Source organism: Rana temporaria, chromosome 4 (genome assembly GCF_905171775.1).
Source record: "Rana temporaria chromosome 4, aRanTem1.1, whole genome shotgun sequence".
Taxonomy (NCBI): domain Eukaryota; kingdom Metazoa; phylum Chordata; class Amphibia; order Anura; family Ranidae; genus Rana; species Rana temporaria.
The window spans coordinates 181120288-181136005 of record NC_053492.1 but is presented as its reverse complement, the minus strand read 5'-3'; the positions used below and the strand labels follow the sequence as shown (position 1 = coordinate 181136005).

At 40.9% G+C, this 15718-nt stretch overlaps 1 long non-coding RNA gene across 1 annotated transcript; it reads right to left on the bottom strand.

Annotated features, from left to right (window-relative positions):
• Positions 1-318: 318 nt before the first annotated feature.
• Positions 319-10125, bottom strand: LOC120935339. Its single transcript, XR_005748426.1, has 3 exons — positions 10031-10125; positions 5988-6290; positions 319-839 (listed from the first exon to the last, which is right to left on the bottom strand). It is a non-coding gene; the product is annotated as an uncharacterized LOC120935339 (long non-coding RNA).
• Between the last annotated feature and the right edge of the window lie 5593 nt (positions 10126-15718).

The following is a 15718-nucleotide window of genomic DNA, read 5'->3' as shown; positions in this document are numbered from 1 at the left end:
TTTTTACAGAAGTGTTGCTTATCTTACGCTGGTCCTCCCTCTATTGGTTTCTTCAGTTGTAGCTCTTTTACGTGAACTATATTTATTTAGCTGTAAGCTATTAAAGACAAACTTGAAATTCATGTACAAGAAAAAAAATAGATAACACACATACAAACCTACAGAATAAATTGAAAGATAGATAGATAGATAGATAGATAGATAGATAGATAGATAGATAGATAGATAGATAGATAGATAGGTAGGTAGGTAGGTAGATAGATAGATAGATAGATAGATAGATAGATAGATAGATAGATAGATAGATAGATAGATAGATAGATAGATAGATAGATAGATTATAATGGGTACATACATTGTATTAGTTGCATTGCAATGACATAATAACAATAATTTGATAGTAATTATCATTGTTATCTTCACATTTACATTGCATTACTGAACAATTAATTAATGCAGCGTGGCTGGGAGTCTAGCTACTATTCACAGCGTTTATATTTAAAGGGATACTGGGGTAAATTTTCAGTGAGTACATAATTTGAGTAATTACTGTAATATTTGCAATCAAAGTTATTTTGGAAGTGCAGATTTTACTTATTCTATTTTATATGCAGATTTGTAAACCTTTTCTCATTGGGCTAACTGCACAGTATTCCATGGCATTCAATCAGCATCCCAGATTGACAGCTACTCAGATAAAATCTTAGCCAAATAAAGAGTTCAGTATTTTTAATCAGTCAGACCAGACTGGTAGACTTGCACTGAAAGAGTGGAGCAGTGTTTGCAAATGGACCACTTAGCATGGGGCAGGCTTCTGTGTGCGGTTTGTCCTCCTGTGGCTTAGCAATAAAAAAACAATGCCAATTAGGAAATTGTTTCTGATCAGACATTTCGTATTTTTCCTGCCAATGTAATATTAAATACATACAATACATACAACTTTTTCTTTTTATTATACCATTCAGTTTTATGGATTATATACATGTAGATTTTTTAATTCACTTAAACTCTATTTAATTCACTTTTTTTATGATAGCTCTCATAGGTCAGAGTAGATTTGGTACCATGAAATAATGAACTATAATTGTATAATGCTTTTTTATGGAATGTTTTAATATTATGTCTTTGATTTGATTTATATATATATATATATATATATATATATATATATATATATATATATATATATATATATATATATATATATATATATATATATATATATATATATATATACTTCTCTATATTATGGGTCAGCATAAGTTTGCTTGTTTATGATAATCTCTGGTACCTTGACCTAGTTCTTAGTTCATGGGTAAAATGTTCCCATTAACCTTAAAACAAGTGCAGGAATAATACAAATGTGTATTTAGTAGGTAGATTGGTGTTATCAAAAGGGGCAGCTATTTGATACAAAATTAATATTCAGCAGGAAAGGAGACCAATCTGGGATCCATAATTTGATCTTGTAGAGATATAATTTTCTCATTAATTTTTCGGAAATTGTTCCCATAGTGTAAAGCATTGATTTAATTGATTTAACCCTTTGCTGGCAAAGGCGTGCTTGCTTTAAAATTTTCACAGCTAATACTTTCCATAGGATAGTCAAATACAATTCCGCTTAAAGAAGTGTTACCAGAATTATATGTATGTATTAATATGGTTTATTGTCTGTCTGTCCTTGATATGATTATTTGTTTTTCCATTTTTTATATTTTTTATTATATTTTAATGCATCAATCCACACAAAAGGTGTAATCACTAGAGATCAGCTAACAGAGAATAAAACAAATCATCAAATTACATATAAAAACATTTTGGATTACTTTTTAATCAGGCAGTCTTTGTTTTTTTTTTTATTAAATTACCTACTGAGCTGAGGTATGTGACAAATGACATTTGTCCTCTAAATGTTAATTTATCAGCAAAACCAAAACTCTCCACTGCTTGTTAGTTTGCATTTTTAATTAGTTCAGTTTGATTTCTTCCAGTATACCTATGGTGTGTTTTATATACATATGTGCTATACATAGCCAAATATTGCACATGCAGTGCCTTGAAAAAGTATTCATATCCCTTGAAATTGTCCACATTTTGTCATGTTACAACCAAAAACTTAAATGTATTTTATTGGGATTTTATGTGATAGACCAACACAAAGCGACACATACCGGTAATTGTGAAGTGGAATGAAAATGATAAATGGTTTTCAAAATGTTTTACAAATAAATATCTGAAAAGCAGCGATAGCTGGTGTTCAAAATTGGCACAAACTAACATCCCCCCCTCCCTCAGAGAGACGAATGGCGGCAATCCTCCCGCCTCTGACTCTAATCATGTGCTTAAAAAATACAGCCCTTCCATTGGAATCCATGCGTCCAGCTGCCCTGCATGTAGATTAGGGGTTCGGACGCCAGCTTTGCACATCTAGAGAGTGACATTTTTGCCCATTCTTTGTTGCAAAATAGCCCAAACTCTGTCAGATTGGATGGAGAGTGTCTGTGAACAGCAAGTTTTCAAGTCTTGCCACAGATTCTCAATTGGATTTAGGTCTGGACTTTGACTGGGCCATTCTAACACACGAATATGCTTTGATCTAAACCATTCCATTGCAGCTCTGGCTGTATGTTTATGGTTGTTGTCCTGCTTAGAAGGTGAACCTCCGCCCCAGTCTAAAGTCTTTTGCAGACTCTTAGGCCGCGTACACACGGTCGTTCCAAACCGATGAGAATGGTCCGACGGGCCATTTCCATCGGTTCACCGCTGAAGTGGCCTGATGGTCTGATGTGCGTACACACCATCGTTCCAAAAAACGATCGGGTCAGAACGCGGTGACGTCAAACATACGACGTGCTGAATAAAACGAAGTTCAATGCTTCCAAGCGACTTGATTCTGAGCATGTGCAGGTTTTGAACCGATGCTTTCTGTACTAACCATCGGTTTGGACCGATCGGGCAGTGGTCCATCGGTTTGATTTTAAAGCATGTTTTAAAATTTTGGACCGAAGGACAACAGACCGATGGGCTATACACACGGTCGGTTTGGACCGATGAAACTGAACCTCGGTCCATTCTCATCGGTTTTGTCCGACCATGTGTACGCGGCCTAACAGGTTTTTCTCTAAGATTGCCCTGTATTTGGCTCAATCCATCTTCCCGTCAACTCTCACCAGCTTACCTGACCCTGCTGAAGAAAAGCATCCCCACAGCATGATTTTGCCACCACCATGTTTCACGGTGGGGATGGTGTGTTCAGGGTGATGTGTATTGTTAGTTTTCTGCCACACCAAATTTTGATTTTAGGCCAAAAAGTTCAATTTGTCCAGAGCAGATCTTCTTCCTTATGTTTGCTGTGTCTCCCACATGGCTTTTTGTAAACGGCAAACAGGACTTATTACTTTCTTTCAACAATGGTTTTCTTCTTGCCACTCTCCCATAAAGGCCATATTTGTGGAGTGCATGGCTAATAGTTGTCCTGTGGACAGATTCTCCCATCTGAGCTGTGGATCTCTGCAGCTCCCCCAGAGTTACCATGGGCCTCTTGGATGCTTCTCTGATTATTGCTCCCCTTTGTTTATGCCTTGGTAGGTTTACAGTTGTGCCATACGCTTTTCATTTTCGAATGATGGATTGAACAGTGCTCCGTGAGATGTTCAAAGGTTGGGATATTTTTTTTAAAACCTAACCCTGCTTTAATATTCTCCACAACACTGACCAGTCTGATATGTTCCTTGTGCTTAACAATGCTGTTTGTTCACCAAGGTTCTCTAACAAACTTCTGAGGGCTTCACAGAACAGCTGTATTTATACAGAGATTAAATTACACACAGGTGGACTCTATTTACTAATTAGGTGACTTTTGAAGGCAATTGGTTGCACTAGATTTTAGTTAGGGGTATCAGAGTAAAGAGGCTGAATACAAATGCATGTCACACTTTTCACATATTTCAAGCTTGGAAAACCATTTATCATTTTCCTTCCTCTTCACAATTATGTGGCACTTTGTGTTGGTCTATTACATAAAATCCCAATAAAATACATTTACGTTTTTAGTTGTAACATGACAAAATTTGGAAAATGTCAAGGGGTAAAATACTTTTTCAAGGCACTGTAATTGCAAATTGATGTTTAAGCTGATAACAATTTTCTTAAAGTCAAAACTATATTTTATGTTTTGGATAGAGTCTGAAAAGCGTAGACCCTCTGTTTTATTGTTGTCTGTGTCCCCACTGGGGAGATTTACTCCTCTATTTGTCTTAGTGACCATAATCACAGAGACAGGAAGTGATGGAAATCCAAATTGTAAAGTTATCACCAGAGCAAGGGGTGGGGATAAATATTCCAATGGGGACACCTGTTCTGGTGATAACTGTGTAAAATGGAAATCCTCTGTCTCAAAGACAGGATGTTAAGGGAAGCTTTTCTAGTGAGACAAAAACAACAAAAAATAAATGTTGATAAAAAAGTCATTTTAATCTTTGTGTACTTTATTCAACAAATGTTTTGACTGCACATACACTTTAACTGTTGTTTAATTGTATGCATACTCTAGGTGGATATATCTATTAGATAAAGACAATGGTAGATAAGTAATCTCTTCTGAAAGTGTAGCTGTCAACATTTTTGTAAAAGGAATATTTTTTTTAGACCATAAAAGAAATGCTTACTTTTTTATAAATTGCATTTTTATGTCTAATTAAAATGTAAAAGAAAAATAACATTATTATTATTTTTATTATTATTATTATTTGTTTGGGTTGATTTTGAAAATTGCATTTGAAAGTTACATATTTATTACTTGCAGCCAGATCTGACTAGTAGGAGTTATCAGATTATGCAGACTGCTTAGCGACTTCAAGGAAAGGCATACCACACCTATCCTAGCGTAGACAAACAGTTTTTCCTGATTTGTTCAGATGTGCAGGCTTTAATATGCTTTTAAAGTGAAGACATTTTTTACCTTAATGCATTCCCTGCATTAAGGTAAAAATGTCCCACTACTTGTTCCTCCTCCCCCTTCCCAAACACTGAAGCCTCGTACACGCGCACGGTTTTCTCGGAAAACTGCTGGCAGAGCTTTCTTGCTGAGTAAACCGAGCGTGTGTACGAGGCTTTCAGGTTTCTCGTTGGGAAATCTGTCCAGAATCTCAACGAGAAAAATAGAGATCCTGCTCTCTATTTTCTCGTCGCGATTCTTGTCGGCCTGTTTCCCGACGAGCATCAAATGTGGTGGCGACGGCATCAAATGTGACGAGCGCATGCTCGTCGTACGCGATGATGTCACCGCGTTCCTGCCTTTCAAAAGAACCACGGTACTTTTGAAAGGAGTGTGTGTACACTCGGGTGGCAAGAGATTCTTGCCAAGAATCTCGTCAGGAAAAACAAAGTTTTTTTCCTGACGGGATTCTGACCCGTGTGTACGAGGCTTAACCCAAATCCTCTCTCAATCCAGCACTGTGCCTATCTGCAGCTCTCCCGTCCTCTTCTCACAGGACACACAGGCAGCAGCAGGAGCCATTGGCTTCTGCTGCTGCCAGTCAAATCATGTGTGGAGGAAATGGATGGTGTGGCCGTGATGTGTGTGTCTATGGATGCATACAGCTCAGCAGTGGAATGCAGCCGCAAGGGTGCCCCCACAGTACACAGCTTGCTATGGGGGCACTCGGAGAAGAGGAGGAGCAGGGAATCCCAGAAAAGGAGGTAAGGGACCACTCTGTGCAATAACATTACACAGAGCATGTAGGTATAACTTTTTTTATTTTTTTTATTTTTTTAGGAAAACAAAAATTACCTTTAGAACTACTTTAATGCACCCTGTAATAAGTATTTATTTGTATTGTTTTTATAACTTAAAAATGTATAAAACATGCACACTTTCAAACCAAGCGTAATACATTAGAAAAGACCAAAAGCCATTATCATTTTCTTTTAGTTACATTGTGCAACCAGGCTTTTTGGGCAGACTCGTACTTAGGGAAACAACGTACCTGCCATTTGTTAATTCTTCATATGTTTGCCAAGCAGGTTGTAATGATTGCAGTATATCCATAAGATCACAGGCCCATATTCTAGTGCCTGCCACACTTGTACTTTTATTACGTTATCCAGACAGTCATATACACACATTTTTTAAAGGCTTAGTACACCTATGTACTATCTAGTTTAGAATGAGCATTCTATAGATGTAGATGATCTCCAGCCAAAACTGATCAATTTTGGCCAGACTTGGAGACAGTTGCAATGGTTATGAGCAGCATCAGATCCAAGAACATAGTCCCAGCTGATCTTTCCTGTGAAGAAAAATAAAATAACTTTGCAGGTTTATTTTACCAATCATCTACAAGAATTCCCCCCACTTTAAGGCAAAATACTTGCAATAAATTGCAAGGTCCACTTATACTGTCTTGGCCCCCTTCCTCCCGTAAAAACCACCTGCTGTCTGTGGGTCCAAAAGAAACCTGTAAATAAAAAGGTTAGATGTATTTATACTTACCTTAGGCTTAGTACTCTGTCCATCTATTAGCAACTGTATAAATACAATATAAGCCCACAGGAAATTCATTGCTTGGAATAAAGCCGGTCATACATGGATCGAAATTCTGCCACTCCCTCCTGAACCAGCTGAATTTTGATCCATGTATGGGTAGGCAGGTTGTACACAAGTTAATCTATTGATCGACATGTGAAAAAAAAACAGCCTGTTTGGTTTTCCCTGAATGATCAGTGCTACTCACTATCACTGTATTCTCACGGTGTGGAAGGCTCCGTGCTGTCAAAATACAATACCATAGTGATAGAGATTCCTTTATTCACCATGTATGTAAAGATGTGGGAATTGGATATATATCTTTTTTTTTTTTTTCATTTAACCATTGTTTGAACACAAAAAAAAATAAAAAAAATAAGATCAATGTATGGGCTGCTGAAGTCTTCCATTGAGTTGCATTGTGAGAAGGAGAAGTAAGGTACAATAAGGTGTAAACATTGTATACTACTGCAAAGCCTGCATATGTAATGAACAAATATGGCTGCTCCATGTAAATGTATAATCATTATTAGCGGACACAAACATAACAGAGAACCTGTGTGAATTAGCCTTTTTTTATTTGTGTTTTACATAAAAAAAATATGGCCCAGATTCACAAAGCACTTACGCCGACGTATAACAAGTTACGCCGACGTAAGTGCAAATGTGCGCCGTTGTATCTGTGCGCCACACCCAAGAACAGATATGCGCCTAAAAACAGGCTACACCCTGCCGACGTATCTTGCTTACGCCGGCGTAGGGTGGGCGCACATTTAGGCTGGGCGCATGGTGCCGCTCCCATTGATTAGCCATTCAAACATGCAAATGAGTGAAATACAGCGATTCAAGAACCTGCGTGTGCCCGGCGCATGCTATGTTAGATGCGCGTAAGTTGTACGTCCGGCATAAAGTTATTCCCCATAAAGGAGGTGCAACCCAGCAACAGACATGCTCAGGTCTGCAACAGGGAACACAAGCCGGCGTATTGTGCGTTAGACGTGTGTCTGGCTGGGCGTACGTTACGTTCACGGCGTACGCAGTGATCCGGCGTAGCTTAGGCAGTTGTGCCGGCGTGGTTGTAAGCAGGCGCGGGTGGCAGGCGCGGGGGTGTGTGCGCATGCGCAGTTCGTGATATGTACCTGTCTGGCGCTCGGCCCATCATTTGCATGGGGTCACGCCTCATTTGCATGGGTCACGCCCACTTCCACCTACGCCGGCGTACGCCTACGAAACCCACGCCACGCTGGCGCAGCGTTGGGAGCACTGGCTTGCGGAATTCAATGCTTGCCTCTCTGCGCTGCGTTGGCGTAGCGTACGGCGGTTACTCTACGGCGGCGTAATGTGCGCCTTGCTCTCTGTGAATCTGGGCCTATATTTATATATATCCGAAACAGGCAGAACAGGGAGGAGAATCAGTGATCAGTGTCAGAGAAACAATTACAGGAATGATGCCCTGTGTGTGTGTCTCTCCCTGCAACAGCTGAAAGCCAGGAGGAGGAGAAAAAATGTCCTTCAGCTGCTGCAGAGGGCCACACAGGGCATCCTTCTGTAACTGCCCCTCCACCAAACTGCACTAAATCCCCCTGCTGTTTCGCCCCCCTGTGTGCCCGAGCCCTCTACAGGAGGACTGGTGGTCCCCCCCTATCATCGACCTTGCTTGGAAGTGCAGTCACTGTAGATTGCTGTAGATCTGAGGGGAAGCTCTGAAATGAGGGGAAGCTCTGCTGATTTTATCGTCTAATCATGTGAAAAAAAAATGCTGTTTTTTATTTTCCTTGCATGTCCCCCTCCGATCTACAGCGACTGCACTTCCAAGTGCACTTGTAGTGCAAAGTGGATTTGCCTTAAATAAATAACCCCCCATTGTTTGATCAGTAGACAAAGATGCAATGTTTAGTTAGAGGTGTGATCAAGCGAGAGCACTCTGCCATATTTCCCAAATCTGTTTCTTTCTACCCAGGAGTTGTGCATGTTCCTACCCACTATTGCTTCTCTCAGCTCTCCCCGTTGCACTCTTTATAATATACAATACAACATATAATAAAAATGCATCAGGGGAAGTGGGAGCCATTATTAATTGCCATGGCAGGTGTGAAGATCAAGATATCTGACCAACAGAGAAATATAAGCAGGGGTCAAGTCCTGGGGAAAAAAGTGTGGGAACTCCCATCCAAGATCCACTCCCCCACCAAAAAAAATAAAAAAAATGATACGCTCATATGCATAATTACTAAACCGCATGTTTTTTTTTTGCGATCCACTGTACCTTAGTAATACTTTATGTTACTGGCCGCTTCCTTCATCGGGTAGTGTGCGGGTATTCCGTCACTTCCTCGATGCCGCAATGTCTCCTGGGAGCTTTTGTCATTGTTCCCAGGAGACCTCCGCAATGAATCCCGATGAATCCATATACAGCAGTGTTTCTCAATTCCAGTCCTCAGGCCCCCCCAACAGGTCAGGTTTTCAGGATTTCCATTATTTTGCACAGGTGATTTGATCAGTTTCACTGCCTTAGTAATCACCACAGCCTTTTCATCTGAGGGAAATCCTGAAAACCTGACCTGTTGGGGGGGCCTGAGGACTGGAATTGAGAAACACTGATATACAGGAAGCGACCAGTAACATAAAGGATTACTAAGGTTCGCCTGCCCCTGACAGTGACTCGAGCTGGGCATCGCCGCTTAGTGAAGGATTGGCTCGGGCGGTTGCTCTCGGCTGCTCTAGTCCTGCAAAGGGAACTGAGTTCCTGCTGTGAAAAAAGTGCAGGAACTCCGTTCCCACGCGTTCCCGCAGGACTTGAGCCCTGGATATAAGACATTGTACCGGAGTTTAACTCTCTAGCATCTGTACCTGAGCTATTAGTTTTAAGTGGACTGACCCTTTAAAAAGATTATATCCATTAAGCTAAGTTCTCTAGAATAAATAATACGACTATACATGTCCTTTAGAATACTAGGTTCAATTTACCTTTAATTTCAAACAGATAATTTTGTCTCCAATTGATTAGTGTTCCATTTGTAAGACTGTATATATTATACTGTTTAAGCAGCCATACCGGCCTCTTTTTATACCCCACAAATACTATGTAAGTTGAGTGCCATAAAATTACTCATTGGAGCGCATCTCAAACTAATCCAAACCTTTACAGCTGGAGGTATATGAATGCAATCCAGTCTGTGAAATACAGCATCACTATGACAACAAAGACGTGTTGGAAGAATATTTTCACAGGCTTGGCTTTGCCTTGGCACAACTTCATTTACAAACTGTTGTGAACATCAGGGTCAGGAACACACCAAGAATCCCATTCTGGCACAGGAAATTATCTTTGGTTTATCACTTATTTTAATAAATGAATTACCATGTACTATGAAGAACATCATACGTTCCTAACAAACCAACTAATTGTTAGAGAGAGAACTCTTGTAAAGGTAAAAATTGCCAGTGCCTACACAAAGAAATCAAACTAAAAATACTCTGCAAGAGGAGAAATTGAATACTCACCTTTCGGATGGGCAGTATCCTGAAACGTCACTCTTTTTGTAAAGTTTTCAGTGTCACTGCTATATGACACTTCTGTGCATGACGGAGAGCATGTCCCTCACTGGACGCTGCAAGAGCCACAGTGTCTTGCATGGGGGCACATCCACCTAACACACCCAAAGTGTCAGATTGCAGTGCCGGAAAAGTGAGTAGTCACTTCTTTTCTTGCAAGATGCTTTCTGCTTTATTTTGTTGGTTAAGCTGCAGACTCACTTTAACCACTTCAGCCCCGGAAGATTTTACCCTCTTCCTGACCAGAGCACTTTTTACACTTTGGCACTGCGTCACTTTAACTGACAATTGCGCGGTCATGCAACGCTGTACCCAAACGTTCTTTTTTTCCCCACAAATAGAGCTTTCCTTTGGTGGTATTTGATCACCTCTGCGGTTTTTCGTTTTTGCGCTATAAACAAAAAAAAAACACACATTTTGAAAAAAATATATATTTTTTACTTTTTGCCATGATAAATATCCCCAATTTATTTATTTATTTATAATTTGTTCTACATATTTGTGGTAAAAACAAATCGCAACAAGCGTATATTGATTGGTTTGCGCAAAACTTAAAGCATCTACAAACTAAGATTTATGTCATTTTTATGGCATTTTTATTATTTTATCTTTTAGCGATTTTAGCGATTTTTAGCGGTATTGCGACGGACAGATCGACACTTTTGACACATTTTTGGGACCATTGACATTTATATAGCGATCAGTGCTATAAATATGCACTGATTACTGTATAAATGTCACTAGCAGGGAAGGGGTTAACAGTAGGGGGCGATCAAGGGGTTAAATGTGTGTTCCCTCAGGGTCTTCTAACTGTGGGGGGATAGGACTGACTAGGAAAGGAGACAAATTGTTGTTAAAGCAGAGTTCCACCCAGGAAAACAACATTTGGACAAAAGTCCTAAAAAAATAGAATTAAAAAAAAGTGAAAAAAAAATGTTATACTCACCCGAAATACCTGTTGCTATGCGGAAGTCCGTAATCTGCCTCTTCGGCACCGCGGTGTGTTTTCTTCTTCTCCTTCTCCTAGTGAATGGGGCGCGCTGCTTTCTGGGAACTGTGTGTGTTCTCAGAGAGCAGCCGCCAATTCACAAGCCGGCACGAGACTCAGGCCCCGTACACACGACTAGTTTCCTTGGCAGAATTCAGCTTCCGACCGAGTTTCTGGCTGAATTCTGCCGAGGAAACTGGCCGTGTGTACACTTTCGGCCGAGGAAGCCGACGAGGAGCTCGACGAGGAAATAGAGAACATGTTCTCTATTTCCTCGTTGTTCTATGGGAGCTCTCGTCCCGCCGAGCTCCTCGGCGGCTTCAGTGCTGAACTGGCCGAGGAACTCGATGTGTTTGGCACGTCGAGTTCCTCAGCCGTGTGTACGAGGCCTCACACAGGCGCTGTAGGAAATGGGCAGTGAAGCCGTAAGGCTTCACTGCCTGTTTCCCCTAGTGTGAATGGCGGCGCGTGACCTGCATCAGTCGTTGGATCGGCATCGGGGGGGCCATCAGCGCGGGCAAGTAGGACAAGGTAAGTGTCCTTATTAAAAGTCAGCAGCTACACTGTTAGTAGCTGCTGACTTTAAAAAAGAAAAAAAATTGCGGGTGGAATCCCGCTTTAAGTAAAATACATTTTTCAGACCTTCCTTCCACGGTACTTTCTGCTTTATTTTGTTGGTTAAGCTGAAGACTCACTTTAGGTAAAATACATTTTTCAGACCTTCCTAATTTCCTGTAGTGAAAGTTTCAATTCAATTCTTTGTAACTCTAGCCAATTTCGAATCAAAGTTACTTATTTTTCATCCAGAGTACACAGAAGCAAAACGCCATGAACATAGGTTAAAATGTTACTTTTCTCCCCAACAGTTATCCAAATCAGGGCTGTCTTTAATGTTGATTGGACCCTGGGCAAAAATTTTCTTGGGGCCCCCCCATGCAAGTTTGCTCTCCATCTTCTCTGAGACATACAATAAATATCAGCTAGACTAAAAATCAGTTTACTGTATCAGATCAGCCAGTGATTGCGATTGGTTGCCCGAGGTTACAGCATATCATTACCACTTACTGACTGGTTGCTAGAGGTTACAGCACACATTACGGCTCACTGATTAGTTGCTAGAGGTTACAGCACTTGATTTCTTCTTGTTGATTGGTTGCTAGAGATTACTGTACAGTAATACTGCTCACTGATTGGTTGCTAGAGGTTACAGCACATCATCTCTTCACTGCAGAGGGGCATGATATACATATGAATGCCGCCTTTATTTACATATGAATGCCGTCAGCCTCAGCTATTTGCATATAAATGCTGCCACTATTTACATATGAATGCTCATGTTATTTACATATGAATAAAGGTTATTTACAGGGTCTGCAGGTGAGTCACCTGTACACAACTATAGGGCAGAGATGGGCAGCATTAGTAGCAGCCCTTCACACTGAGATATCAGGACACAGCACATGACTAAAACTTCAAGGGACAAGGGAATTTAAACTGAGATAGTTGGCAAGTATGAGGCAGCTGATGTGTGCCCCACAACAATGACAGGGCCCAGGGCAGCATCCCCTTTTGCCCTGCCTTAAAGATGGCCTTAACCAAAAAAAAGGAGCTGTACCTAGGCAGAGAGGTACAGTCATTGAGAAAAATATCATAGTCTGTTGCAGGCAAAAGGAAAACTCTTGCCCACGATTTCTTACACTGTAAAGGCTGGTTCACACTGGCCAAATGTCGTCCTGAGTCATTTGGTTCAACAGAAACCAGCTGGCATTCGCCAGTGAGTACAGCAGCCTGAGGTCCAGCTTCTGTTGAATGGGCATGCTGGAAAACCAGCATCTGTTCGGCATCTGATCAGTGCTGGAAGCTAACGGCTGCAAGAGCTGACCAGTGTGTTCTGGGGGTGGGCAGTCCCCCTATCAGAACGCAATAGCTCAGCAAGGAGATCCATGTACTAACATCACATCAACTGAGCCTCTCAGTTCAACCCAGCGGGCTGAAGGAAAATAAAAACCGGTCAGTGTGTACCAGGCAAAACACTCTAAAACTTTAAGGTAAAGAGTTTGAAAGGGGACTCTCCCCTATCACTATAGTATTCTGGAATATGTGTTACTGAGGTGCTGGATTTGACTCATCAATGGATCATGATTGGAGAAGATCAAACAAATTCATATTGGGTTTAGAGACTCTCTTAAGGCTGCCCTTCAACACAAATAGGGTTCCCCTATGAATGGGGGACCTCTAGCTTGCAAGCTATGTATAAAACCTCTAAAAAGAGAGCTAGATAAATGAGCTGAGAGTCCAAAAACATTTAATTTTGGCTTTTCTTTAGCAAGACAATATAGAACATCCAACGCATTTCAGGGGTTTAAAGGTATCCTGCTGCTATTTTGCTCCTGAGCATCGTGTTACTTTTTTTCCATCAAACAATTAATTGTGGTGATTTTGCCAGTTTGAATCCTCCCACGTTTATGCAATACCTGAAGAAGGGGGATACCTTTACACCTTCAAAATGCAGTGGTTGTTTTATATTGTCTCCGAACCTGCAGCCCAAGAACCACAGGCTGCCCATTGCTACTTGGTGTTAGACATTGGACCCCAGCAATCTGTATTGATTTTTATAGGGGTAATATCAGAGATTTTTTCTAGCCTTGTGGTGTAATTTGACAATCAATTACTTAACATAAACACTACTTTGTTACAGAAAATATTTATATTTCCCAAAAATAATTCCATATACACATAATAATAAAAAGTTTGCGTACAAAACTTTGCAAAATTGTCAAAGTTTGTAACACCACTCCTGCTATCCCTGGTGGCAAACCTTTGGGCCCCTCCGCATTGAATGCCCTAGGGACCCTTCAAAAAGATACCCATTCCTCTGCCAGACAGAATTGTGCAACACACATGCTGACTTCACCATTCATACTGCAATACTTACTCACAGAAAGGGGAATTTGGGTGTGCAAAAGTGCTATTTATTATCCAGCATGTCAGATGTGCATTTTAACATGTGCCTGGCCAGGGCAAGCCAGTAGTTGAAGATACCGTTTTCTTTCTTCATGTTGCACTTACAATAGCTGTGCAAAAATGCTTTTCCAAGGCAAATGCCCCATCCCTCATAAAGACCATTGGCAGAGCTGACTCTGTGTTCCCTGGGACATCTTGATGTTTAGGCAAATCTACGGCATTACCACAAAGCATTTGGCTACATTTGGAATGGGCAAAAATTGCAGCACCTGAACTGCTGCTATATGACCCCACATCAATACAGTTGAAGCAGTAATTAGCATCTACCACACCTATTAGGACCACTACCCTGGGGGCATAATTAAGTAAATATGTTTAACATCAATATGTTCCAGAAAAGTTCTGGGTTTTTTGCTCAATCCAGGACTGTGGGCTTTTTTTTTTATATAACAATGTTGTTCAGTTCTTCCCAAAGGGCTTTGCAGGGAATATTTACAATGTTACATGCCATTGACTTCCTACTAGAAAATCACAATGTAGGCTTCCAAAAGATTGGGCTGTGACAAGATACCTGTAAAAGAAAGAAAAATACAATCAATTTGTTTGCCATTTTTTAGTCTGCTAAGGGTGGTGTGGGTGTCTTTAGGTAGAAGAATGGGACATTGGGGGGGGGGGGGGGCTAGAATGTGGGAACTGGGGTGGGGATTGCTGGTAGTGTGGGGTGCTCTGTAAGGGTGTTAGAGGTAAGAGGTTATGGAATATTAGAGGGTGAGTGAAGAATAAGGTAGGATGTGGGATCTGCAGTGGTAGAGGGGTGGTCGTTACCTAATTTTTACATTCAAAGCAGGAGTTGGAATTTTTTAACTGAGAGTTTCTCAACTACAAATTCCTCTATTTAAGAAAAAAATTAAAATGTAAAGAAACACTGACTTGATAAATGTCCATCAAGTTTAGGTGTCATATAAAATATAGTATATTTACATGGACAAAAATATTTCCAGCCCCCCTCCAGAGGACCCCTTTTTTTTTGCAAAGCTTCCTGCAGCCACAACAGCCCCAACACCTCCCTCACCTTTCCCCACACTGTGCCTCCCTACGGAGCCTCTCATCTCCCCAAAGTAAATCTGCTGCCTTCTGCAGAACCCTCAGCCACCCATAATGCTGCCAAGCCTGTTCTAGCACTCATCTCCACTTACAAAGCCCCACCGCTGCTACCATGCCCCTTAGCCTGCTGCACAGCCCCAGCCTTCCACAGTGCCTCCAGCTACCCACAGAGTCCCCAAGCCCTCACAGAGCCCCCACTGGCCTGCAGAGTCCCCAATATTTTATTCTCATTGACACTAATGTTGATGTACTTCTTTCTCCAACTGATTTCAGAGTATTTTGTTCTTTTACTGACCATTGATGCCAGGGCAACCACTAGTCACCACTGACAATGCATTTTTACCCCCTACTGACCAGACCACTGATGAGGTATTTTTTTTCTCCTCCTGACCACTGACTTTGAATAATGTTTTCCACCCACTGACCATTGCCTTTTTGGTTTACGCCTTGGTTTATGAACAATATGAAGATTATGAACTATGACTGTTGGTTTCTGTACCATAAATCATACAGTATTGTTGTGGGGCACTATGCCATTGGGCTTTGTAATTTCTAGTTACGCTACCGTTAACTGCCAATTA